This window comes from Ambystoma mexicanum, chromosome 8 (assembly GCF_040938575.1).
Source record: "Ambystoma mexicanum isolate Mex_15411 chromosome 8, UKY_AmexF1_1, whole genome shotgun sequence".
In the NCBI taxonomy this organism is placed as follows: domain Eukaryota; kingdom Metazoa; phylum Chordata; class Amphibia; order Caudata; family Ambystomatidae; genus Ambystoma; species Ambystoma mexicanum.
In genome coordinates, this window is record NC_090929.1 from 711,401,993 (window position 1) to 711,429,512 (window position 27,520).

At 46.9% G+C, this 27,520-nt stretch overlaps 1 protein-coding gene across 1 annotated transcript in view; it reads right to left on the minus strand.

The window, feature by feature from the left end:
- ASCC1 (activating signal cointegrator 1 complex subunit 1) overlaps nucleotides 1–27,520 on the minus strand; it is an 857,123-nt gene that overhangs the window by 185,047 nt on the left and 644,556 nt on the right. The window lies entirely within an intron of this gene.

Consider the following 27,520-nt stretch of genomic DNA (forward strand, 5'->3'; position numbering starts at 1 on the left):
AAAGGTTCCGTCTCCCATCCCTTGGAAGGGACTCCCATGCAGTATGGAGGAAAGGGGACGGGACGTAAGAGTAATTAAAGAAGGGAGATGATCGCCAATTGCTGAGACTACCTCTCCACTTCCCAGACCTATTCATAGTCAAACGGGTGGCTTTGGCACACCTAGCCACAGTCAAGATATAGGAGGCACCAGACAATGGATTCCCTTACCAAAATCACTCAGATCGACAGATACAAAGGAATATTGTGAAATTCAGGAGAGAGGAGAGGGAAGTGGCACACGTATTATGTTAAGAGTGGACACTAGGGGACATTAGAGTAGTTTGAAAAATGGAACCAGCGATTCCAGATACAAAATGATCTAAAGGAACAATAATTAAAGCAGATGATCCAAAAGAGAGACCACATAGCATGCTATAGCTGATATTGAGAGGCAGACAATGCAACCTAAAAAGGGCATTTTAAAGATTCCTATATATGCCAAGGGTTATGGAGATACCCCAAAACCCCTAAGTAGATTGAGAAATATGCATTTTGTTTGGCAACATGAAGACAGACCACACTAGCCAGCAGTCATTATGATGCAGGGTTAATAAATAAGAAAGCAAGGAGGGAATCAAAGTAGGTACTCTGACCCTGATGAGGGAAGTTGAAACCAAGTAGAGACCTAGAAAAAGAAAACCACAATCACGGTTTGTGAAAGACCCTTTCAAATAAGAGGAAGGCCATAAAAGGTTTATGACCCCTTACCTTAAAAATGCAAAATATTCTGTTTGGGATCTAGATTTGTACTACAGATGATGGCATCATTTGGATTGATGAATGGCCAAAACAATATTGAATTGATAAAATTGATGTTTTTCTGAGCTTCCTAGTTTCTTTGGTGGGCTGATAGATCAACGGTTTTACATAATGTCAATTTTTAAATACTTTTCAACTCACAGAAACCTGCAAGAAGCACGCAAGGCAGCCTATAATTGAAAGAGTTCTGAGGAGCAATCTCCTAGCGAAATTGCTCAAGAACTGAAGCATGCATTTCCCCAAAGTTCTCGAAGTGCTGATACTGGAAATCGAGATTTCAAAACTACCTTCTTCCATGCCCTGCCGAAATATGTAGCGACGAGTTAGGTTGTGATCTTGCTGACACAAAAACATTTGAGTGGATCCTCACCCATGCTATGAGGATCTTTGAAATACAGAATATGAACATTCCCGAAAATAAAGAAAAGAATCCCAACCAAACGTCTGCTCTTGCTGCAATTAAGGTAGCTGAGGTGAAGAGTACATCTCAGTTAGATGTGGCAATAAGGGGGCAGAGGAGTGATGAATCTGGCAAATGCGTCCCATTTCGCCAGCGAATAGGGAGGTGAGCCCGCTCCACAAGACCCTCCCTAGGGGTTTGAGCAAGCAGGGCCTTACTAGGAGGGACTCTCCCCCCCTAACTCCTAAATACATCCCCTTAGGGGATGAGAGTTCCCACGGTAGAGTGAGATCTTCCACAAAGACTATACTCTCAGACTATATGCGGCACAGAAATTGTAAAGGTGAAGAGGCATTTTTATTTGTCAGACACATCTGCTGAAATTTCCAACAATTCCCTATCATATCAGCAACTACACTTCGCCTCTCATTGCAGAGATGCATATAAAGCCAGCAGAACCCTTACCTGGAGGAGGAGATTCCTTGACGCCAATTGGAACGTCAGAGGAGGAGACGCACATAGCGGATTCTGCCGCGGCGGCACAGAACACAGACCACCCGGAGACAGGACCACGGAGAGGACATGGTGGGATAAGAGCCCGCAAAGCTGTGACGAATCCAGGAATGATGGGGGTGAAAGCTCATAAGCCCCTGTACTGAGAGGCGCAGAAGGGGAGAGAACCCAGTTCATTGACGAGGCGCTGAGACAGGAAGCACTGGTGTTGAAAGGCACATGAATCTGTCCTTCACAGCTTTTGACCTCCCCCAAGGCTAATACTGCATAGATAAGAAACATTATTCATCAAAGTGGACATTAAGTGGTGCGGTCTGCGGGCGCCACATTATTAAACTTTGTTCCTTTGGATTTCTGCAGTTTTTTTGCCTGGACTCTAACTCAGCCGGTCTGTGCCTAAAACTTGCACCATACTGCAAAGCGGCTTTGAAGTGGGTATTAAGTGGTGTGGTCCACTGACTAAGGACTGAGTGACTCCAATTGCAGAGTTTGCAGTCTGCGTAGTTTTCAGGCTTGAACCTTGCCTTCTCTCTTTACTGTGTTCCCAGAAAGGAGGAGGAGGCTATAAGAATTCAATACATTGCTGAGTTTGTCACAGACTCTGCAGTTTGTGCAGTCCACGCCGCCCAGCCTAGAGTAGCTTTTTACCTTGGGTCAGTGGGTGTGCTTTTAACCCCAGACTGTTATCGACGACAAGGTGAAGCACTTCTTGAACTGCATGTTCTTGCCCCAGTGGTTGTGCGAGGGGCATAAAAACATTATACGTCGTATTGTTTCCGTTTGCAGGGAACATTTGCACGCCCCTCCTCCCTCAGTTGGCATCCATAGCGGGTCGTAAAGACCTTCTAAACCCCTTCGGTTATACCTTTTTTTTGTATTTATATAGCGCTACAAACCCTCAGGCATCTGAGCACTGCTTACCCACGCTGTGTGATGCTCACATATCGACCTCGGAAGGATGAAAGGCTGAGGTTGGCCCTGCCGGATTCAAACCTGCATCAGCAGGCTCCACATGGATGTCAAAGTGAGCGCTCTACTAGCTGTGCTATGTGACCGGCTAATAGTGCGCCTTGTATAAGGGAAAGCAGAGTGTACAATCTTAGAAGCGGAGTGTACAGGGATGATATAAGGGCCAGTGAACCGGATTTAGCCTTTTATGACCAAAATGCTAGGCTCAGTCGGTTAGCCCTACAGCCAAGTGAGCCTCTTCTAGTGGTGATGGAAGGCGTCGTCACAAACAATTTTTCAGCTACTACAACTCCACAACGTCAGGCCACTTGGGGGTCATGGACGGTAACCCTGATGTCAAACGATGGATGCCCTGTTAGGGACTGTATGTTCAAGAATTGTTTGGAGTACACCATCTCAGCCCGTGTCCTACACCCTCAGACATTGGGTCAGTGTGCCTGGGAAACTGAAGCCGAGATAAGGGAGGGGGAGCTTGAAGATGCAACTCTGACTACTGGGTCTGGTAGCCTGGTTTGGTCGGAGATGGGAATGCTCGCACAGGTTTCATCTGAAAATAACATGGTGCGATTGCATGCACCAATGGAGGAGAGGTTCCTGGATTACTCCCAAATACCAGACCAGGAGTGCTTGGAAGTGAAGGGTGGTCCGAGAGTTGGGCAATTGGAATCTACCAACATATTGGGCGAAGGAGAACCCCTTACCTCAATAGAAATAGTGATTTCTAATATACAACATCCAGGCTCCTGTTTCATTCAGTGCAGACGGAGACGCTGTGTCATTTCGCAATTGCGGTCATATAGTGGAGCCCAAAACTGAATAATATGCAGCATCATTGATACAACCATATAGCGCCAGATCAAGATTCATGCATCTTAAGCCTCGGAAGAAGAGCATTTTAGCTCGAAACATGTGTCGGCTGTCTTGATATGAATTAAAAACAAGCTTAACCTTGTACTTAAAATGGTGTTTGTGTGTGCAGTTTAGGAAGCAAACCACCCCTCATCATAATATACAACATGCCCTGCCTCTGCCAACAGAGGAAGAGGCAGCTTCGTGGATGGACCCTACGCTAAAGGCCCTCCATTTGGTCTTGAATTCTCTGGTAAAGGTTTTTGATGGCCTTAGGGGGGGGGGGTGCATTTAAACTCAGGCTCTCTGCTGGAATTGATCAAGAACGTTGAAGACTCTGATGCTGCCCTGGTGGGCCTGTGCTCCTCTATTAACCAGGAGCTAACAGACAATGTCAGGTAGTTAAAAACTGCAGTAGCTGCACAAGGAGAGAGGTTGCTGGTTTGGCAGTCCAATATATCCACCATGAATGATTGTTTTCCTCCTTGGAGGGGAGCATAGACTCTGTTCTAGGTTTGTTAAATAATGTCCTGTCTGACCCTAACGTTAGAATCAAAGGGTGGGAGGGAGCCCCACCAGAGAGGTATACAGATGAGGGTCCTACACAAGATTAATTTGATGACACCCCTCTATCGGAATCAACAATGGAGGAATTCATAAGTCTTCCGCATCTCCCGTGTAACAATATTGCTGACAAGGAACATAACACTGGGACAGGGGACAGGTCTATTACTGGAAGATCCTTGTATGCCCTGCACTTCAGGGTCCAAGGGACTGGGCCCATCACCTAAGAGGGGGGGGGGGGAACTACCCTCCGCAAATTAAACAGGGCTCAGCAAAAGATACATTTAAGGCTCTTAGAGGGGGGGAAGGGTGGCAATCTCCCCCAAATTTCCACACCGAAAAAAATAAAATCGAAAAAGAAAAACAATCGGCCCACCTATACCGTGAGAGATTCGGCCCCCAAGTCAAAATATCAAATATCTATGAAAAAATAAGAATTCAGGGACTCATTACTTCATGAGGAGATTAAAAGCGAGAAACTTGAAAGAAACACACTCAGAGAGCCCAATTGCCCAGAACTGGCACACAATGTACATCTCTTTGTTGAGCCAGAGCGGGTTCGAGCGGTTGCCCGTAGCCCCATGTGGCCTGCTGCTGAGGCTGCCTTCCTAGCCCCGTTGGGCTCCAGTAAGCCTTCTTCTGTTTTCTTTGTTTTGCTTTTTGCCTGCGCTCCGTGCGCGTTTCTGCTGCCCCCTGCCCCCTCCCTCCTCCTCACTTCCTGGTCCTCCTTCCCGCCTCCCTGCCAGCCCACACCCCCCCTCTGATTGGTTGTCCTCGCAGCCGCTCTGGGACTACGGAACGACCGCTCACCACGCTCGCTTCTTTGTTGAGCCAGAGCGGGTTCGAGCGGTCGCCCGTAGCCCCGTGTGGCCTGCTGCTGAGGCTGCCTTCCTAGCCCCGTTGGGCTCCAGTAAGCCTCCTTCTGTTTTCTTTGTTTTGCTTTTTGCCTGCGCTCCGTGCGCGCTTGTGCTGCCCCCTGCCCCCTCCCTCCTCCTCACTTCCTGGTCCTCCTTCCCCTCTCCCTGCCCGCCCACCCCCCTCTGATTGGTTGTCCTCGCAGCCGCTCTGGGACTATGGAACGACCGCTCACCACGCTCGCTTCTTTGTTGAGCCAGAGCGGGTTCGAGCGGTCGCCCGTAGCCCCGTGTGGCCTGCTGCTGAGGCTGCCTTCCTAGCCCCATTGGGCTCCAGTAAGCCTCCTTCTGTTTTCTTTGTTTTGCTTTTTGCCTGCGCTCCGTGCGCGTTTGTGCTGCCCCCTGCCCCCTCCCTCCTCCTCACTTCCTGGTCTTCCTTCCCCTCTCCCTTCCCGCCTCCCTGCCCGCCCACCCCACCCCCTCTGATTGGTTGTCCTCGCAGCCTCTCTGGGACTACGGAACGACCGCTCACCACGCTCGCTTCTTTGTTGAGCCAGAGCGGGTTCGAGCGGTCGCCCGTAGCCCCGTGTGGCCTGCTGCTGAGGCTGCCTTCCTAGCCCCGTTGGGCTCCAGTAAGCCTCCTTCTGATTTCTTTGTTTTGCTTTTTGCCTGCGCTCCGTGCGCGTTTGTGCTTCCCCCTGCCCCCTCCCTCCTCCTCACTTCCTGGTCCTCCTTCCCCTCTCCCTTCCCGCCTCCCTGCCCGCCCACGCCTTCCTCTCCCCCTGCCTTATATCCCACCCCCCCTGGGGAGCCCCCCCACCCGGCAGCCCCCTCGGCTATGGGCCGCTTAGGCAAAGGGCGGCTCCTACGGCTGCGGCTCCCTGTGTGTCTGCAGGTGTCCGCAGGGGACGCCAGGCGCCAGTTTCGCCTTCTATCTCCAGCTTCTGCCGGCCCAAGCCACCTACACCTGTTCACCTCATGCGCATGGTGCCTTCACCTCACTGTCTTCCACAGTTGTGGCTACTTGGGTTTCTTCTCCCCTTGCAGGTTTCTCAAACTTAGGTGGCCTCTCCACTGGGTGTACCTAATACGCATTTACCATTGTTTTTCTGATATGTTGTAAACTTGGCCTTGCCGTTCACTTCCTGTCTTCGTGCTTTGATATCGTCTGTCTTCCCCCCCCCACTCCCTCCTACTCCATGGTGCTCTCTATCTCGCCTATCTTCTCTAACTGCTTCTCTATTGACTATCCTGCTCTCCTCACTAAATCTGGTAGGAAAAAGTTTAAAAAGGACATCCTGGTCTCCAACCCAGGCCTCCCTATCGCTGACACCTACACTAGTGCCTGCTCCAAGGAAACTCTTACTGACATCCTCTTTTTTGTGCCTTCGCCTGACCTATGGACCCTTCATATGGTCTCTGTGCTCTTGCTCTCTCCTTTCTCCTCTTCTCCCATTAATGGTGGCACCCGTTGGGATGTCCTCTTGGCCCCCTTCCGCTCCTCTAAGGCCATCATTAATGTCTACGCTAATTGGACCATCTTGGTCCAAGGGCCTCAGGCCAACCTTCACCTCTTTGATAGATGCTTCCCACGCCTCATCAACTTCCTTTCCTCTCCTGCTGTCCCCCCTCCTCTGTCCTGGGCTACCTTGCCTCTACCCTCCCTCCCTGCCTCCTCTCTTGCTCCTTCTTCAACTCCTTCTTCTACACCTCCGCAGGGCGTACCTCTGATCTGTACCCCTCCCTGGAAGTCCTTCAAGGATGGCAACCTTCTCCACATTGCCACTCTTAACTCTCGCTCTGCCATCAAACATTCCTCTGATATCTGTCACCTTCTTGAGGAACTGGACCTGGATGTCCTCGATCTCACTGAGACATGGTTCACGGCCAGCTCTGTCACCAGCTTTGACACACTCCTTCCTCACGGTTACAAGATCCTCTCTGTGCCCAAGCCCAACCGTGCAGGGGGGGATGTGGCCCTTATCTTCCCTGAGTGGATTCCTGCCAATGTCACTCCGACGCAGACCTACTCCTCTTTTGAGTGTCTTGTCTGCCGACTCTCTCTCTCTCCTAGCCATTCCCTTACAGTGGCTACTATCTATCGGCCACCTGGTCAAATTTCCTCCTTCCTCTCTGAGTGGGCTGACCTCTCCTCCTCACTCCTGGCCTCAACCACTCAACTCCTCTTCCTTGGTGACTTCAACATCCACCTGGATGCCTCCTGTCCTCCCTCTGGACTCTTTCGTGACCTCTGCGACTCTCTCTCACTCTCTATTCTCCCGTCAGGGCCTACCCATTCTGCAGGGCACACTCTTGATGCTCTGATCTCTTCTGACCTTCCCCTCTCCGTCCCTCTCTCCACTCCTCTCTCCTGGAGTGATCACTTTCTCCTATCCTCCCACCTCACCCTCCCTACCCCACAGGCAAAGCCACCCTCATCACTGCCACCCACCTTCTCGGTCATCCCACCCATGAAGCGCGTGTCAATTGAGGCTTTCGCTGCCACCTTCTTGCCCCCCCCCTCTCCCTTCGGCTGACTCCCACCCTGACGCAGCCCTCTCCACACTCCATTCTGCTATATCTGATAGTCTTGATATCCTTGCCCCTGTCATGAGAATCCGCCTGAAGCCGAAAGCCAAATGCAACTCCTGGTATGACTCGGATCTCGTCACCCTAAAACGCAAGTGCAGGGTGGCAGAGAGGAAATGGCGTGCTTCATGTACATCCTCTGACAAACTGGCCTGCTGCCTGCTCCAAAGGCAATACCGCCTTTCTGTTCTCACCAAGAAGAGAGCCCTTATCCAAGCCCGCATCTCTGCTGCATCTAACAACTCGGCCGAACTCTTTAAAATCTGCAAGGAGCTTGCCAACCCTGCTGCAGTCTCTACCTCTCCTGTTCCCTCCCAGGCCCTCTGCACTGCACTGGCCTCTCACTGCATCTCTAAAACTCAGGACATCCTGTCCACACTCTCCTCCTATCACCTCCCTCCATCTCTTCCTGGCTCTTCCTCTGGCCCTTCTGCAGCCACCCCTCCTCCCTCCTTCTCTGCCTTTCCCCTTTTTTCTGCTGACGAGGTTTCCAGACAAGTCCGATCTATGAAAGTCTTGTCTAAACAGGTTTACCCCTGCTCCTCCAAAACTGTCAAGGACCACATCGACTCCCTGGCTCCTGCCCTGGCTGACTTTTGCAACCTCTCCTTCGCCTCTGGAGTCTTCCCATCCCCCTTAAGCACTCCCTTGTGCACTCTTAAGAAACCCTCTTCCGATCCCGCCTGCCCGGCTAACTATCGCCCAATCTCCATCACTCCCTTCCTGGGCAAGCTCCTGGAGAAACTGGCCATCTCCCAGCTCAACCTCCATGCTGAATCTGTTGGCAGTCTTCATGACCATCAATCTGGCTTCAGAGCCGCCAGAAGCACGGAAACTGCTCTCCTGAACATCCGTGAGGACCTGCTCTCGAACCTCGACTCCATCACTCCGTGTGTTCTCATTCTGCTCGATCTTTCTTCTGCCTTTGACACTGTCAACCATGCCATCCTGCTCAACCGTCTCCGTGATAACCTGGGTATCACCGGTCAGGCTCTGGCGTGGCTGACCTCTTTCCTTTCCAATCGACTCTCCCAGGTCCAACTGGGGTCCTTCCTCTCTGACATCTTCTTCTCTACCTGTGGTGTCCCCCAGGGATCTAATCTCTTTCCCTGGCTGTTCAACCAGTATCTGGTACTCCTTGCCCACCGCATCGCCACTCTCTGCCCCAACTTTCAGTGCTATGCGGACGATACCCAGCTCATTTTCAGGCTACCCTCGGCCTCCTCCTCTCCTTCCCTCATCTCCGACTGTCTGTCTGCTATCCATGAATGGGGTGCCGCCAATGACCTCTGCCTTAATGCCAGTAAGACTGAGATTCTACTCATCGGCACACCCACTCCCTCCTTCCCTGCAGCGCTCTGGCCAGCCTCTCTTGGCCCGCTTCCTGCTCCTAGTTGCAAGGCAAAAAACCTTGGGGTCATCTTCGACTCCACACTCTCCTCTCCTCATATATCTGACGAAGAAGTCACACTACCAGCTGCACCTCCTCAGAGGTATTCTTCCCTTCCTCTCCTTCCCCCAAAAGCTCACGGTCTCCAGAGCCCTGGTTCTCTCAAAGCTCGACTACTGTAACATCCTCTATCTTAATCTGCCTGCCTCCACTCTCCGCCCTCTGCAACTCATCCAGAACAGGACTGCGAGACTTGTCCTTGGCCTCAAGCCCAGGGACTGTATCTCTCCAGGACTGAAATCTCTACACTGGCTCCCTGTGGCTGCGAGGATTAAGTTCAAAACCCTTTGCATTGTCCACAAGGCCTTCTGGGGTCTGGGGCCTAAATACCTTCAACTCTCTCTTCCTAAATATCTTCCTTCCCGAGCCCTTCGCTCATCTGTCTCCAACTCCCTCAGGGTCAGCCGCTTCTCGAAGCAACGAGCTGGGGGTAGATCTCTCTCTGCGGCAGGGGCCTCCCTCCGGAACAACCTTCCTGCCTCCCTGAAACTTGAGGAGAACCATCTTCGGTTCCGGAAGTACCTCAAAACCTTCCTCTTTGCTTCTGCTTTCTCTCTCCCTCTCCCCTGCTAAATTCTTCATTGAAACTGCACTGAACCTGCACCTGGGCCACTCTCACCAACCTCGGTCCTTGGCCCAGCCACTCTACACTTGCACTGCCTCCCTGGCAACCCCTGCACTGCGGGACTGTATCTGCATCCCTACAGCCCCCCCTCCCAGCACTTGTCTGCACTTACCTTGCACTTGCCACCAGCTGGCCCTATTTATTTATTTATTTTTTATTCTACTTACCCTGTTCCGCACTTCCCCCTCTCCCCTTCCCCTTGCACTTTTTCCCTTCCCCCTACCCCTGCACTTGCGCGATCTGAATGACACCTGGCCTAGTAGGATAGTTGTCTGTCTTTCCCCTCTGTTCCCCCCTCCCTGCCTCGTCGCGCCTTGAAACACTTGTGTATAGGCGCGTTACAAATGCCATATCATATCATATCATGTCCAGCGTGTCCCTCAAGAGGCAAGGGACTTTTCAACTCAGACTGATACCGGCATCAGCACTACACCATCTACATCCCTGAACATGAGGGCAGTTCACAGCCCTGCCGTGCACCCTATTAAACTGGCCCCAATTTTCAATCAAAGAAAGAAGCTCCAAGTATGTTTGAATTAGGAGGTGGCGGGAGGGGCCACTTTTGTCTCAGTGGCTTTGGATAGCGAGGGGGCCAGTGTTGGTGGTCCCCCGTTACCCATGAGTTTGGATCTCCAAGTAGGACAAGGGAACCAATTGTTGGTTCCTGTGAGGGTAACAGAGTATGTTTGAAGCAAAGCCCTTTGTTCTTTCTAGAGTGTGGTTATATCAGCTACCGGCAGGGAAGGGCAGGTGTATATTGGACAGAACACAGGTACTGGCAATTACTCGACCCATTCCCGAACTCTACTTATTCTCCACACTGAATATAGACTACACATGCTTGCCTTTTGACTCAAGAACAGATGCTGTTGAAATTGGTTTAAAATTTCGCCTGCAGTTGGATGCATTAAGGGCTGCGGGAAAAGTGCTTAATAAACTGGGTTATATGTTATCATTATCCCTCCCAAGTTCGGCCCTGTTGGGGGCATAAGTACATCAGGAGGAAACCATGCAGGTGGGCTTTTGTGTCGATACAGTCGCAACAAGGTAGTTAGGGTCTTTTGGACCCTGACTACCCTCCCCGTCACCAGTCCCTCATCTCTGTGGTATTGTTTTATGACATGTTTTAGAAAATATGGGGTCTCTTTGGTTTTGGTTTGACTCATTTTATCATTTCATACATTTCTGTGTACTGTTATTATTTTTGTTACACTTATAACCAGTTTTGTGTGATAACATAACAATTTCACTTTCCCTGATTTGAAGATGGCACAGGTCGTGCCGAAACAGGTGTCTCATAAAGGGCCCTCCTACGGGAGTTCTAAAATTACTAAAGAATAAAACCAGACAAAGTTCGGTACAGTTTGTGTACAGCTTGTGGCGCAGACAGTGTGTGAAAGAAAGTTCCTGTTGAACTACAACAGAGTGGGGGAACTCTTGGTCTTCGTTTCCTTTCATACACATGCAACACTACAAACCTAAGGATCTGATTAAGGGCGCAGGGCATTGTGAGTTGGTATTCGTCAATCCCACCAAAATCAGTTTATGTGCATGCATTAGAAATGAAGCAAATGTGCACTGAACATGAAGAACACGTACACTAGGTAATATATGCGTTTGTACATGAAGAATATTAACATAGCATCCATAAGACATGAAGAATACTAACATAAGGAATGGCTAGGCTGAAATGCAACATGAACTACACATGAATATAGCTCACTAACATAGAAACGTAAGTATAATGGGCAGCCATCTTTTCCAAAATGGAAGCAGCAGCATGCTTTTAAATATAACAAGGCCTCAATACTCAGAGAATATAAAATTCCAGAATCATAAAAATACAGATCTGTGCAAAGCTCAGGCAGAAGCCAGCACCTAGAGTCAAGGTTACCCCGAAACAAGAGAGGGTCATAATGTTGAAGAGAAGGCATGAGATAGAAATTCCCAGGATGCATAAGTATACTCCCAGATTAATTAAAGTTTAAAAGGGCACTGCTGACCATTGTTAGCCAGGTGCACGCAAACTATAAGCCACAAGAAGCCACCCAGAATAACTCAATAGTGTCCCCAGTGGTAAAAGAAACCATAACACTCACATTAATCTTACCTAAAATCATAATAAATGCTAGGTTAAATAATTCCAGCCACGGTCGCATCACACTTGATTCATAATTGACGAAATCTGTCTATTCATTACAAACCAACACCGATAGGACAGCTGCTGTACTCCCTACACATACACAAAGACACGAGACATCATACAAGGCCAAGTACAAAGAAATCTCCATGGCTCATGGCCTAGGAATAAAGGATGGTATATTTTTCAACTGAATGGAAAGCAGCCTGTGGACCTCTCTCACCCTATTCCTGTCTGGCTCGCGTCTTGACAATTGTCCAAAGCTGGATAGGAGAACGCCAACCATTTAGAGTCTGTGGTGTTGGGCTGCTCAGAAAATTATGGGCCAACCAACAATTAGATGAGGAGATGATGTATTTTGACTTCTATCAATTTAGAGGTGGTCCTAGGTGGAGCCATCAAATTGTCATAACCCAATGAAAGGTTTTTTACTTATAGAGTCTATATGTAGCCAATCCCTTGAACCAATTTCCTGTCCCCACAGATTTTGTACCAAAAGATGATGTTATAACGTCAGCAATGACGTGTTTTGAGTATTTCAGTATTTAATCCATTGTTTTCTATTGAATTAAATGAGAGTTCTGATATATTGCTGCTTGTATGCTTTATTTAGATGATAATAAATCTGGTTTTGCCTTGCATTTTGTCTACTTCTGTTATTGAGTCTAGCTAGGACTGACAACATTATCCTCTAGGTAATTTGGGACTTTCCTGAGCCATTTTAACAATAGTGCGGCAGGCGGAGACAAATGCCACTGGTATCGGAAGCACAGAAGTGGGACCAAAGAGAGAGACCAGGCATGCACGGGGCCCAGGAAGAAGGGAAGCGGGCAGTTAAACACTGCAGGGAATCTGCAACCCTGAGTCATTCACTGGCTAGTGAGCCTGTGTTCAAACTGAGCAGGGACTGAAGTATCCAGAGTATTAAAAGCCACATGGACCATCCCATAAGGAGGATGGGACTCAAACCCTGACCAAGAGAAGCCCAAGAGTCAGAACTTGTGAATAGCTGGCACAAGGGCTGAGGTGTTCAGAGGGACATGAAGGCCAATGCCAATACCGAAAGGCAAGAAGACCATATTGAACAGTCACATTAGAATAAGGGATGCCAGCATACAAAAGAAACCCAAGGGGTTAGATAAACTGTGATTAGCCGGCACAAGACCGAGGTTTTATAATGGACACGAGGACTGATACCAATATAGAAAACCAAGAGAGCCATCAGAGTGAATTGAACAGTGTAATGCCCACATTACTCCAAAGCGTGAAGGATCGACTGAGCGACTTGTGTCTTAAAATACAGCATTTCTGTATGGGAATAAGATGCATATCCCACTGGATGCAAGAATAGAAGCATTTGTTGAACTGAGTAATCACTTTTGATGATTTGAACAACTTTTTTTAACTGTGTTATCTTTTGTGAATACTTGAAAACCTTTCATGAACTGAGCATATTTGTAACCATCGGAACCGAGAAAGATTAGGATTTTGATTTTTGCAGACCTGGATTTTGAAGTTTCTGATTTCTTCTTTTGATAGGTACTGTGGTGACACAGGCCTGCAACTGTGTCTGGAACATCTGATTCTGGAGTGTGTTTGCAGGAGAGAGGGGAGCAGGGTTGGGCAGAGGGAGGAGGGCAGGAGCTAAGAAGTGCTGACGTGGAGAAAAACACGTTCTTAGTTTTGTTTCTTTTTCTAGTGGTAGGGTCAAATAGTCAGACAGGTTAGGCCAGAGGACTGATTCTTACGTTATTTTGACATCCTGAATATCCCTTTTTTCCCCTCTTGCTCTGAATGAAGAAACAGGGGAAACTCACTAATAACCTCAAACCGCTTGTGGAACTACATCATTTTGATGTTAAAGCGATTGCATTAGATGTGGTTACTGGAACTGAAATCAAACTATGTTGACATTGACTCAGCCGTTGCGTGACTCAGTTCATCTGGACCCAAACTCATTGCCCAATTAAATTAAAGAGGAGTGCAAACTATGCCAGTCTGAATCTGACACCTGTCATTTGACTGAAAAACATCCAGATTAAGAGGAAATTAATTTCCAGAATACTCAAGCCCCATGCATTAATATCATATCTGTGAAAGAACAAGATGATAGTGAAGGTTCTACCACAGAACCGTTGAGAATAAATATTCTTCCAAATGATGAGATTCCCTACTTTGGAGGGAAATTCACTCCAATTTTATCTGTGGAAAACCGCCAGTGAGGTTCAAAGTAAACAAAAGAGGACTCTGCATATAAAAATTTAGTTTAGCCATTATGCAATGAAAAGGAGAACTCACATTCTTCCCTATTAAATTTAACGAAGGCAAGGAACCAGTTCTCCCAATGAACTCAAGAATTAAGCTTCATTGTGAAACATGGCTTTGGCAATTACAGAAGGAACAGAAAATTACCCCATTTAATCTGATAGAAAAATGGGACTCTGGACTTGATGTGATGGACTCAAGGCACCAGATTACCAGCAGGTGCATGTTGGATTTCTAAATCAGTATTGACATATTACACCAATTCACAATTTATTGGGATTTCATTAATAACAAAGTCTGGTCCAGAATCAGTGGAAATAAAATGGACTTTAATCAATGGGAGAACTATGGCTCCCACATACGCAGATTGTTTTATGCACAAATGGGAGAGAGAATGTGTGCTAGACAACCCAGTCTGGTGTAATTATTTAAGCTTTTGGCTATGCTATATAGAGGAAATCTTTGGGGTCTGGAAAGGAACACAAGAGAGTTTCGCAGATTTCTTTATCTAAACACAATTGACCCGCGCATACAATTCAGTAGTGAAATGTCAAGAATGTATTCACTATTTGTATGTGGAAATCAAATTGGCACAAGGGATTTATTTACACCACTAATATTTTCAAAAAAGAAACAGACAGGAACAACTTGTTACACCACCTGAGTTTCCATCAACATAGCGTGATTAGAAATGTACCCTTCAGCCAAATGCTCAGAGTGAAAAGGATTCTTAGTGATTCCCAATGAAAGCATACACCAAATTACAAAAATGGGAGACATTTTTCTAGCACAAGGTTACCAATCCGAGGAGGTCAATGCTGCAAAGGAAAGACTGGTCAACACTACACAAGAATCATTATTGAATGCAATTCGCAAGGAAAAGATACCCCCTCTACTTGTGTATGTATCCAAGTACTACACACAAAGTGGACAGATTAAATCCAACATTAAGAAAAATTGGAAGACTCTACCTTGCAACACTAAGAAAGAGCCTCTCTTTCGTGAGTTACGTGTTTTTGCTTATAAGAGAGTTTTGAAACTTAGAGACCACCTAGTTAAAAACAGACCAGATCTGAAAAATCCACCATTCACTAAAAAACGGGTATCTTCCCGTGCCTGCATTGCACCAACTGCGGGTTCGTAATGAAAGGGAATATTGTCAATCACCCACGATCAGGTGAAGAAATTAAGATTAAAAATTATGCCATGTGTGGCACAAAGAACATTATCTATATCATTGTCCAAATGGGATCTACTACGTGGGACAATCTAAACAATCATGCAAGCTTAAATGGAATGAACATGCCTCCTGCATAAGGACCCAGCACATTAATTCCACAGTATCCAGACACTGGATGGAGAAACATCATGACCTGTCACAGATCAGATTGAAAGTAGCGGATGTTATCACAAGAAGGGAAGCTCATGAAGATCTGACTAAACGACTAGACCAAATGGAAACATTCTGGATTCAAAAACTGGACACATTATCCACGAAATGGAATTAATAACGAAGTGAACTACTTGTGTTTTCTGTAGTAACCAAAGTTGCATTCTCAAGTTATCTTAGTATGGGTGTACATCAATTATCACAATGGCTACAAGATCCCTGTGGTGAGGTAGACCATAAGGTATCAAAGTTTTGGCAAATGGTTGATTTGGAATTGAGCGCCAGTATTCGCACCAATTTGGTATAAACCATCCTTAGTCTTTTTCAGACAATAACATTACATTTGTCCCATGGGGAGTACACACCCCAATTTGTTTACATATATTGCATACCCCGTTGAAGGATTTTATGTCCTTTTCTATTCATTAATTTTTCGTATCTTAATTATTGTGTTTTTGTTAACATTTACCATGCTACATAAATTGCTTAACCATATTCTAATGGTTTTTTAAGATTGTCATAAAATCCATATCCAGTTCAGGAATCTCGTGCCCTTTCCTTTCTAGAGGATTTTTATGATTGCCATAAATTGCATAATCTGTGTATTAACTTCATGCCCTTTTCATCATGTTTGTGTACCATATACAGGGTTGTACCCTATACTGGGTGTTTTGGTATAATGTATATTCTACATATGCTGAACCACATTCTCTGTATTTTGTTTGTCGTTGCTATGTTACTATTTGTGCTGCACACAGCTTTTTATTTCCGCATCCGCCACCAGGGGGCAGGCTGCGACTGTGACGTCACGATGTGACGTCCACGCCGCGAGGTAAATGCCATGACATCACGTCATACCACCAACGCTGCGTAACCCTTTAGGAACATATGTATGGCCGATGCTGCTGCACGGCTCCATAGATAACATACTGACTCTTATAAAGCGCCACCTTAGCCACAGCTTGACCATTACTATATAGACTACACAAGATACTCTCTCTGGGCTCATCGTTCATTATTTTGTAATTTTTCCCTTCTTTCTCTCTTGGTACCTTATACACAGCACTTTAAAACAACCACCATTTGGTGGGGAGGCAACACTCAGGTAAATTTGTTTACATGCTTGTCTGTAACGTTTTGTGAATAGGCATCGGTAGATGCCCCTATGTTTAATTTTTGTCTGTGTTTTATTTTAATATTTACAGTCCCACGTGAGGGTATGCTTTGACTGCAGGTAAACAAGCACAGCATGAGACATTTACTTTGTCTCATTAGTACAAGTTATAAGACAGATAGATATTAATGAGAGTTTTCAACTTTCTTTCTCCAATTTTCTCCTTTTTTGCACTGACCCATGTTGTACAAACAATGCATTTTTATTGGGTGTACGATGTATAACATTGTACCACAACAAACTATATTGGTTGTATATATGATTTTTGTATTCGCAATATTATTAGTTGTTAGCCCTGAAGACAGAGACAACTCAGAAATGCATTGGCTTTTGCACTGCACACTGCATTTTGAAAAGAAGGAATAAACACTCACTGAGTTTTACCCATTGTACCTTGTAAAGATTTTTGTGGTTAAATCAAGCAATGGATTAGAGAATATTATGCTTTCCCCGTCAGCATCTGCTGAGCCCTCTCCCATTCACTGTGGTGTATCCCAAGGTTCATGCGTGTCACCAACACTCTAATGTGTTCACAAAACCATTGTTTGATGTTCTTGTCTATCTGGGTGTTTCGTACACTAACTATGCCGATGACACTCAGATACTCATCCCCATCACGGGTGATTATGCAGTGGACACTAAATCCTTGAATGACGTCTACATGGTTATTCGGGCTTGGATAGCGCAACATGAGCTCTGCCACAATGACGACAAGACGGAACTCCTCATTCTGGGTTCCCATCAACGTCTTAATAAACTTGACCCTTCCTTCAAGTCGTTCTTCATTGATGGCAAGGTCATTAAGGTTTCGAAGGATACCAAAACCCTAGGAATCTACCTCGACTCCACACTATCACTGTCTAGACAAACCAATGCTATCAGCTCAGCTTCTGCTTATACATGCAAACTTATTACTGCCTGTAGACCATTCCTGACTATTGCCAATTGCACCATTCTGGCTAGAACACTTGTCATGGCCAAGATAGACTACTGTAGCGCCCTTTATCTAGGGACTAGTCAATTCAACCTTAAACTGCAAGCCATTCAGAACAATGCAATCAAGCTGCCCTAAACATACCTAGAAATCAGCACATCTCTGACCACAGACGTAATCTACACTGGCTTCCTGTTAGGTATAGAATCTCCTTGAAAACACTTGCCCTTACTCACAAGTGCCTGACCAACCAGGCCCCTATTTACTTAGCCAACCGACTCACACCTCACACCTCCACTCGACTTATGAATGCTGCCCAAACCCACAAGCCATCCCATCCGAGATTCAAGCTTCAAAAAGCTGACGGTGTGAGCTTCCCGGTCTTGGCCTCTAAACTTTGGAATACCTTACCTAACTCTATCAGAGGTGAGCCCTCCTTCCAATCCTTTAAGAGCAAAACCAAAATGTGGCTCTAAGTCCAAAACATATGAGATAGCTGGTGCTGTTTTACAGACACTGCCACTCTGTCCTGGACTGTGATTGCCCTCTGTATTCCTCTTGTATATTCTATGTGTATATAACTCTTGTATTCTTCATTGTATATATCTCATGTATTCATCATTGTACTGAGACAATTTATCTTCTTCTGAACCTCCTATATTTTTATACCTGTGCATTCTAGCACAACCTCTTGTTTATCTTTTTTGACTGTACATGCTATATTGTATATTATATTATATCCGTACATTCCATACTGTAGTTCTACCTGCATGTTATCTGTAATCTGGTAGAGCTACCCATTTCTTTGTATGTAATTGTTATCTCTGTTACCCAAGATATGCGCCCAGAAGCCTTTAGGCCCGGCACGCTATATAAATAAATAAAATACAAATACACCATATATTGCATCCCTGAGGTATCTACACATACAGGGGTAAGCGTGAGGGTTCTTCAAGTGGCATTGGCCACTACGCGCACCAAACTGGTCAGATTAAGAGCAGCATGCGAAACAGCGAGGGTTGCAGAGGTCTCAGTGCTGCCCCCACGGATGACCCCTTCCAGCCACTAGGAGATGAATGGAAGTCAGGGGACTTCCTGTTCAGGATTGACAGTGCCCCCATCTGGGCAGTTCATGTAGAGCGAGAAGGAGAAACAGATAGCCTGGGGTACGAGAATGTGGGGTCACGACAAGATGAAGAGTGGTGGAGTGATCTTAAGGACACAGAAGATGACACGGGTGAGCAAGCGCCCATAAATACACCCACGGTAGAAAGTCTATGGGACGGAAGGCTAAGGGAAAGGGAAGATGAAGTTACAAATGCCCCTAATACATAACGGTGCTGGGCGGCCCCACTATGTCCCCTGGGCGCAGATGAATAAAAACAATCTCCTCAAGTCACTCCCACCACTCACAGCGGGCATGGGGGAAATGGATCTATGCCTTTGAGAAACACACTGACGGGTGCCCCTCGCCATAGGGGATATTAAGAGTTTGTTAGTGGCAGCAGTGGGGGATCAGGGAGAGACAGTGTGGGCGAAAACAGGGTAGCCTGGAGTGATGTTGAGTAACGATACCCACGATGGGGCATCTTTCAACAGGATAAGGGCACAGGTGTGGGATGCACTGCAACATACTTTCCCGGATACCCCTGATCTACAAATCGATAATGCAATGCACTATGGGAGAGGAGGAAGATGCTGCATGGTTCGTTCGTAGGGTTCAAGAGATGTGGAGGGCGTAAACAGGTACCGCCTGGAATCAAGCAACGTCCTTGTTTTATTTTACTGTGAAAAGGGGATTGCCCAAGGAAGTGGAGAAAGCCCTCGATAAGATAGCGGGGTTAGAGGCGAAGGGATGATCTGAGATTCAAAGCATCGTAGTGCACCATTCAAGGAAGATCAAAGAGCGTGAAAAGGAAACTATTGAAAGAAGACAGGCAGAGGAAACAAAACTAGTTCAAAATAAACTGGTGAAGGTGGCAGCAGTATCCACAGCACCCTCCCCCCCTGAATAGACTGGGGAAGAGCGGTGTGCCTCAGTAGCCACACAAGCAAGGATGGCAGCAGTGTGGGCAAACCATAGACAAAGATAGTGGGGAAGAAATCAGCATTTTGTGGGACCACAGTGGCAAGGAGGGCCACCGTGAGGAAGAGGTGGGTTTCGAGGGCAGAGAAGAAGAGGAGGTTCTGGCTGACAGGGAAGAAGAGGAGGTTCTGGCTGACAGGGGCCCAGAGGAGGAGGGGGACAAGGGCAGTGTTGGTCTGCGAAAGGTGGGGACACTTTTCTACGTAATGCCACAGTAGGCCTGGGGGGAAATATAGCTACAATCAATAACCCTATGGATGCCCCACCCCGGGAGCACCCAGGGGCCAGTCCAGGGGATGACAATGATATTGTACAAAATCCACCAAGCTTACACTCAGTTGCCTCCCCAAATGCCAGGCCTGTATAACGCGCCCCCACAGCAGCAAATGGTAGAGCCGCATCAACCCCCCAACCAACTAGCGGCAGGAGCAGACACCTCTTTGCAACTGCACCAAATGGCGCTGCAGCTCCCTATCAAGGGGCCACAGTGGTAGGAGGTAACCCCTTCTCCTTCCCAGGTAAAGACACCTATCCTGATTAGGGCAGCTCACAGAGAGCACTTGCGTGTCCCGTACTGTCAATGACCTTACATCCAGAAGAGGAACCACTGGTGGGGGCATAGATAGATAATAAGCAATTCATCTTCATGGTGGACTTGGGGGCGGAAAAGTCATCCATAAGTGAAGGTGACTTCCCGCTATCAGGAAAAACTCTGGACACCCAGGGATTCACTGGGGCTGTGGTAACGGTTCCATACACCAAAGACAGCTGTCAAAATAGGAGGGAAGGTTGTACGAGCACCCCATATCTACTCCGAAAGCCCACCCGTCAACTTGCTGTGAAGGTACCTAGTTAGCAAACTGAATATGACAATATCATTCACAGATGGAGGGAATGTTTGCGCCACCCCTGGCATGTGCTCCCTTCAAGCGATGCTAGTACTACATGCTGTGGCCAGTGAGATGGTAGTAAGGGGAATACCTGTGCACCCAGACATGTTCGTGTATAGCATTAAACTGCTGGCCCAAGCAGTTCCGCAGATCACCAGGAAGCAGGAAGAAATGGAGAGTACCTGCAGATTATATTTTCCAACCTGCAGCACCCCCAGACGTGGTTGCTGATACAATCTTATCATTAGATCTAGAGGGGTTGCAAGTATCTGCTAAGAGGATTGTCGTGTTAGGAACTGACCTCCATAGGTGCCTTTAGAGCACAGTGTAGTGCATTGACCCCAACATACCTCTGCAAGAATTGACAGATGAGCACCTCTTTCAGGATGATAACTATGATGGGGAGATTATCCTTGAAATGTGCATACCTTGTGACATAATGGTACAGAACAGAAAAGTACAGATCCCTCTGTTAGCTATTATTAGTGCCCCCCCTTTCTGTGAAGATGATTTACAGTACGTCCCACCACACTTGTGGACGACAAACCCCCACGATGTAGGAATGCTAAAGGAAGTGACCCCAGTAAAAATAACTCTTAAGCCTGGAGCCATATTCCTGAGAGTAAAACAGTACGCCCTCTCTAGAGAAGCAGAGGAGGGAATACAAGAAACACTGCAGGCCCTTTTACAGCAAGAGATCATAGTGCCCTCTATGTCACTATGCAACACAGCGATCTATCCAATCAAGAAAGCCACAGGTGCCAGTTGGAGGATGATCCAGGACTTGTGCAACGTTAAAGATATTGTACAGAAAGTTTCCACTCGTCCCTAATCTGGGATCCATTTTGTGCAGCATTCCAAAACAAGCAACACACTTTACAGAAGTGGACTTGACGAATGCCTTCTTCTCAGTGCCACATGACCTAGAATAACAGTATCTCACAGCATTTACCCTGGGAGGAAGGCGATATGAGCACTGTCGCCTACCACAGGGGCACTGTGAAAGCCTCAGCATTTTCAATAGAATATTGCATGCAGATCTAGGGAATATTCAAGTGCCTAGCACCATCATTCACTACGTAGACGACCTACTTGTCTGCAGCGACAGCGAGCAAAGCTGTCAAAGGGACTCTATCACGCTGTTGCAACTGCTAGTGCACAAGGGGTACAAGGTAGACAAGAAAAAACTCCAATATTGCTTAACAGAAGTGCTCTATTTAGAGCAACTCATGTCCAAGGATGGTAACAGAATCATTCCAACAGAGCAGCAGCAGTGCGTGCCACCCCCAAGTAGAACACAGTGAAAGATATGCAAAAGTTCTTGGGGCTCTGCAACTATTGCAGGGCATGGATCTTAGATTATGCAGCATACACAAGGCCACTTCTACAGGGCCTCAAGGAAGTGCAAAAAGAGAGTAGCCCAATTCAGTGGACAGCAGAGATGATAACAAGCTTTAATGATCTCAAAGAAGTGATTTCAACAGCACCTGTCCTAGCCACCCCTCACTATGCACAGGAATTATTTTCTTTTCTCCCATTCAAATGGCACACTCATGACTGCTGTTTTAACACAGAAGAGTTCCATGGGCCACAAGCTATTGGCTTACTACAGTGGCACACTTGATTCTGTCATGCAAGGAAAATTTGCTTGCGAACAGGCTCTTGCTGCCACAGCCTTAGCCATTGAAAACACTTATACCATTGTCATTGGTTGCTCTGTCACGCTATACGTCAAGCACTCACGGTTTGCAATACTAGAATACTGTCACAACCCTCGCCCAAAACCCCCTCTAGCAAACCCATTGGCCAGGTGGAGTCAGGACTCTGGCCTCTAGGGCCTGGCATCCTCTTCAAAAGCCCTCATGGGGCCAGTCCTGGCACCTATGGCACCAGGCCCATACACCATGAACAACAATGTGCTTGGGAATTACTTTATTGTATTGTCAGCCAACATGGAGGCATCCACATAGCCTTGTTCCTAAGAACTAAGCTATGCGGTCTAGTGTTTTGGGTGTGGCAGGCCTGGAACTACTTTCCCTGGTACTACTTTACTTGGGCTATATAAACCACACCCTGACGGCAGAACATGCTTCGTGTTACTTTGCAGCTTACAACGTGACGCTCACCGTGTCCAGCTATTCTCTCGAACCTCGGAGAAGCAGAATCTGAAAGGAGACAAAAGGAACATCATTAGCAGCAGCACCTTACCTGCAGTCTTCATCTTTAAACACTCGCAGATACTGAGAACAGCTTCCTCGAATCGGCACACCTCCCGGACAGAACGACCTAAAAGAGGAAGATAGAGGCAAGAGACATTTACAAATTACGAACTGCTGAAAAGGCTTACCTGGCTGGTCGCCTCTCGGCTGGCACCACTCCGGACATTCCACTTGCGCTGAAGAACACAGCGACCTACAACGAATGAAAACACAGGTTAGCAAAGGCAAGACTTTGCAGCGCTGCGCATAGCGCTTACTTGCCGCATCATAGCGCTCTTAATGCACCATCATTTACCAGCAGGGCTCAACCAAGCCAGTTAACCGCGCTGAAGCTCTGCATACCTAAGGGAGAAAAAAGAGCCATTTTAAACAAACAAAGGCATGCAGGATAGCAACAAAACTAAAGAACAGCAATAAGACCTACCTGAACAATATCAAACGAGCCGGCGTCAGTGAAGTAACTGGACCGCACTCGCCCATGAAAGACAACGCGCCCCTGCAAAGAAGGCAGGACGGAGAGCACGCCTAATTCTACCACAAAGTGAGGAGAGGGCGCCAGAGGGACTGAAAGCATACGGGGTGGAGGGAGGATACTTACCCCAGTCGGTCAGTCTTGAACACAGTCCTCCTGTATTTTCAGGCAGAACCTTCCCCGCAGACCACATCAGGGCAAAGCTGAGAAGCATACCAGCGAGTACCCCAGCTGGGTGGCGTCCCTGTGGATACCAGGTGAGCGTAACACATGCTCCAAATCCACACTGATTACACAAAGAGCATCAGCATATGAGATAATACTCTCCAGCCCACACGTTCATGTGGTTGAGTGTAAAACTGAAAATCCCGCAACATTTCTCACTGAGCCATGCACAGCTGAAGATCTGCAACAACACGATTGTACATCATACAAAGGAGAGGGAGTCGATATTCCTAAGGAAAAGGACAGTGCATTAGAAGGGGGAGAAATACTCTTTGTTGATGGGTCAGCATCAATAGACCAGGACACAGGTGAAAAGCATGTTGGCGCAGCAGTGGTGAGCCTAGAAGAAGGAGAGCATTAGACACTCGTCATGAAAAGGTTGCTCAGTCATTATTCCGCCCAAACAGGAAAACTCGTAGCACTCATAGAAGACTTGCAGGCAATCTAAAGGATGCTATGTAATAATCTATTCAGACTCTGCACATGCAACTACCACAGTACATGCAGGTCTGTCGCGTTGGAGAAGGAAAGGGTTCAGACGAGCAGATGGCTCAACCGTGCAGCAAGTAACGTTACTTAATTCATTAATTTCCACCCTTGCAGAGCCTTCTGTTGTGGCAATTGTCAAGTGTGCAGCACACACCCATAACACAGATGAAATATCATTAGGAAACGCAGCCGGAGACACAGCAGCCAAGGAGGCCTCATACCTACCTCTACTTACCACAGCAGAATACATTATAACCGCATCTACCTCTGACAGAGGGATACACAGCACTACCGATCGCGCAGATTATCGAGTTGCAGAGACGAGCCCCCATGGAAGAACAAGAGTTGTGGCTCAAACGTGGCTGCACTCGATCACCCACAGATCTCTTGTGGAGACAACAAGCACCAGGTGATGCCTGTTGAATTACTGTACACAGCATTTGAGCAATTGCCCTATCCATCCTATAGTTCCAAACAACACATTGCTGCAGACCTCCAGGAGGATTGGTTCATACTATATCTACATGAGCACCTGACAAAAATGGTGGTCCAAAGCATAATGTTCCAAGTGTTCAGCATTGGCATAACACTAAGAACTCTCAGGGGGACTTTACCCCACCCTGTGGGCCCCTTTCGTGACATTGACTATGCAGACATGAGAGAACGGTGTAACAGGATGCAATATTTGATTGTGGTGGTGTGTCCATTTTCCAGGTGGGTGGAAGCAGGCCCATGTGCCTGCCCCGAGAGCCAAGTGTGCAGCAACATTTCTCAGAGAAGTGTTCCCCTGCTGGCGAGTGTGTGGCATCCTACGCTCAGATAACAGGACACATTTTTTCATTTAATTATTTAAAGTAGCAACCAAGCTGTTGGGAATAAAGCACTGCAAGTGTTCCATTTACCACCCGCAAGCAAACAGACTGGTGAAGAAAATAAACAGACTTCTCAAGAGCAGACTTTCCAAGCTATGTAATACACTCAAAAAGAACTAGGTATATTATCTACCTTTGGCCCTTTTCCAACTACGCACACAGCCCAGCAAGGACCACCACTTGTCCCCCCACGAAATAGTAACTGACAGACGCATGTAAACGCCTTTGTCATCAGTAAGGAGAACATCAGACACACACAAAACAGCCACAATCCTGGGTGAGAAGTTCAAACAGTATCTGACCTAGCTCACCCGTGCGATTAGATGCATTTTGAAATAAATTGCCCCACCCCACACAGGAGACAGAGAAACCACGACAAACCCGTCAGCAGACATCACCCCGGCACAACCTCTGTTGCCCGGCGAGTGGATATATGTCTGCAGTTTTGTCAAAAAATGGAACACCGCCAGGTTTCATGGGCCCTCTGAAGTGGTGTATTCCACCCCGCTAGCAGTAAAAGTAAAGGGGCTGAGATACTGGCTACACCTTTCTGATGTTCGGAACAGCCCCGGAGGGCACAGCATCAGGAGCCCATACAAACAGCAACGCATCTACCTCAACTCAATAGCCCTGTGCTGATTATATTTTTGCATGTGAAAGAGTATTACAGTACATGCATTGCTGCTACAGAACACAAATACAAAATCTCTCTTTCTCTCCCTCTCCCTCTCTCTCGCTCTATCCGCCTCCCACAACCTCCCCGCTTTTTCCAATTTCCGCAGGTTCAACGATGATGGAGATGGAACCATTATGGCATTCATTGACTGTAGATAGCAATAGGATATAGGATATGTTTTACTAGAGCTTATAGTTATGAATGTGGACTTAATTTCACAGCTATGTTATTTGCAATTTTAATGTTTTCTTTAGGAATGTATAGGGCAACAACTTTTTTCTGGGCAGGCTATCAAAAAGAAAGGGGAGGGGGAAAATGGATGTGGGATGGGTACAAAAGGACCTGGAATGGGAGAACACCCCTCAATCTCACAACCTTGCACTGAAATAAGACAATCGTTCCACAAATCAATGTAACTTTGACTTTCTAAGTCCTTTGACTTCCACTCCTCTAAAATATATGTACGATAAGGGTAGGAATATGAGCATGCTCACGGCCACAGCCCAAATTTGTGTAACCATACTGAATGTCACCACAGAGAAAAACACTGCCAGCTCCCGGCCCACCTTAAACAATAAGATGCTAGTGGTAAAAAGGAGATTTATGTTATGTGGCAATACAAGGAAACAACAAACACGTCCACAGAAATACGATGCTTATCATGGGTTACAATTTGATGACGTGGACGACCTTCGCCATCCCGAACACTCGAACAGTTGGTACCCCGACATGAGTGCAATCTGAAGGCGAACGATTAATGGGAGTTGCTATGTTTGTTCCTTGATACCAGATGCATCTGGGGCACCCAAGGTCTTAATCTCACAGAAAGTACCGATGACAAAAACCCAATGTCTAATTCATCTTGCACTATGTAGGATTAAAGGCACTTTCCATGAATGCAGTGTTCAAAAATGCGAAACAAGCTCGAGTAACCCCAAATGCTTCCAAGAACCGTATCTCCACATCCAAGGAAAAAGATATGTCAACAACGAGTGGCAAGAAGCAACCTATTTGTACAAAGCAGAAGGACTGTTGGGGGGAATTGAAGAAGTACCAGCACTCATGGTGCAGGCCTGCAAACAAACATAGGCAGAGCACATCACAAAGCTAACATGGGTCACAACCCTCAAAAGGCCCATAAAAATACACCCGCCAGAAACATATGAACTGTGCTTTTTCAACAAAGCGACAACTGCAGTTGGGTCAAACACCAAGTGTAATCGAACGGTCATGATCACTGACTGGTGAAAGGCACCGCTGCAATAATGGACTGTTACTGGATTTGCTGACAACGAGCGTACTTGCACCTTCCACCTTCTTGGAGTGGCTATTGTGCGCTAGCTACATTGCATTCATTCATACTTGGAAGAGCATCTAAAAGGGAGTGCCCTGCGCGAAGATCCTACTGCACCCCCCATCAAAGAACCTCAACATACTGAACTACCACCAACCCTCTTTACACCCTCGGAAGCAGAATACTATGATCAGCTGAGCAGACAAAGACAATCATCAAACTACACATCCAAAGACTCATCTGACTTACTTGCACAAATACCTGACACATATAAACTCTACAACTCAGCAGAGACATGTGTTTGCATCTCTAGTGCCCAGCCTTCAAACAAGAGCAAATGCCAAATGGCTCCAAATTGTTCGATGGGAATTGATCCAGCTTGCAAACGACACAGAAGAAGGGTTCAATGTCATAAAGGTAGAACTAAGAGCCTTAAGGTTGATGACAATGCAGAACAGGTACCTCCTCGACCTCCTCACTGCTATGGAGGGTGGTGTGTGCAAAAATAATTGGAGTTCATGTTGCACATTCGTACCTTCTGAAGACCCTGAAAATGGGACATTGCTGCATGTCATCGCTGCAGTTCATGAACTTGGAGTGAAGATGAAAAAGGAGACTGGGGTCGAGGAAGATGACTGTTTTACAATGGCTTTCAGCTGGGTCCCGTCGTGGCTTGGAACATTGATCAAGATGCTGGTCCCCATTTTTCTGTTTATCCTAGTGATATTTTGCATGTGCCAATTGGGTTTCCGGTGTTGTGCCAAAGCAGTACCTAATAGTG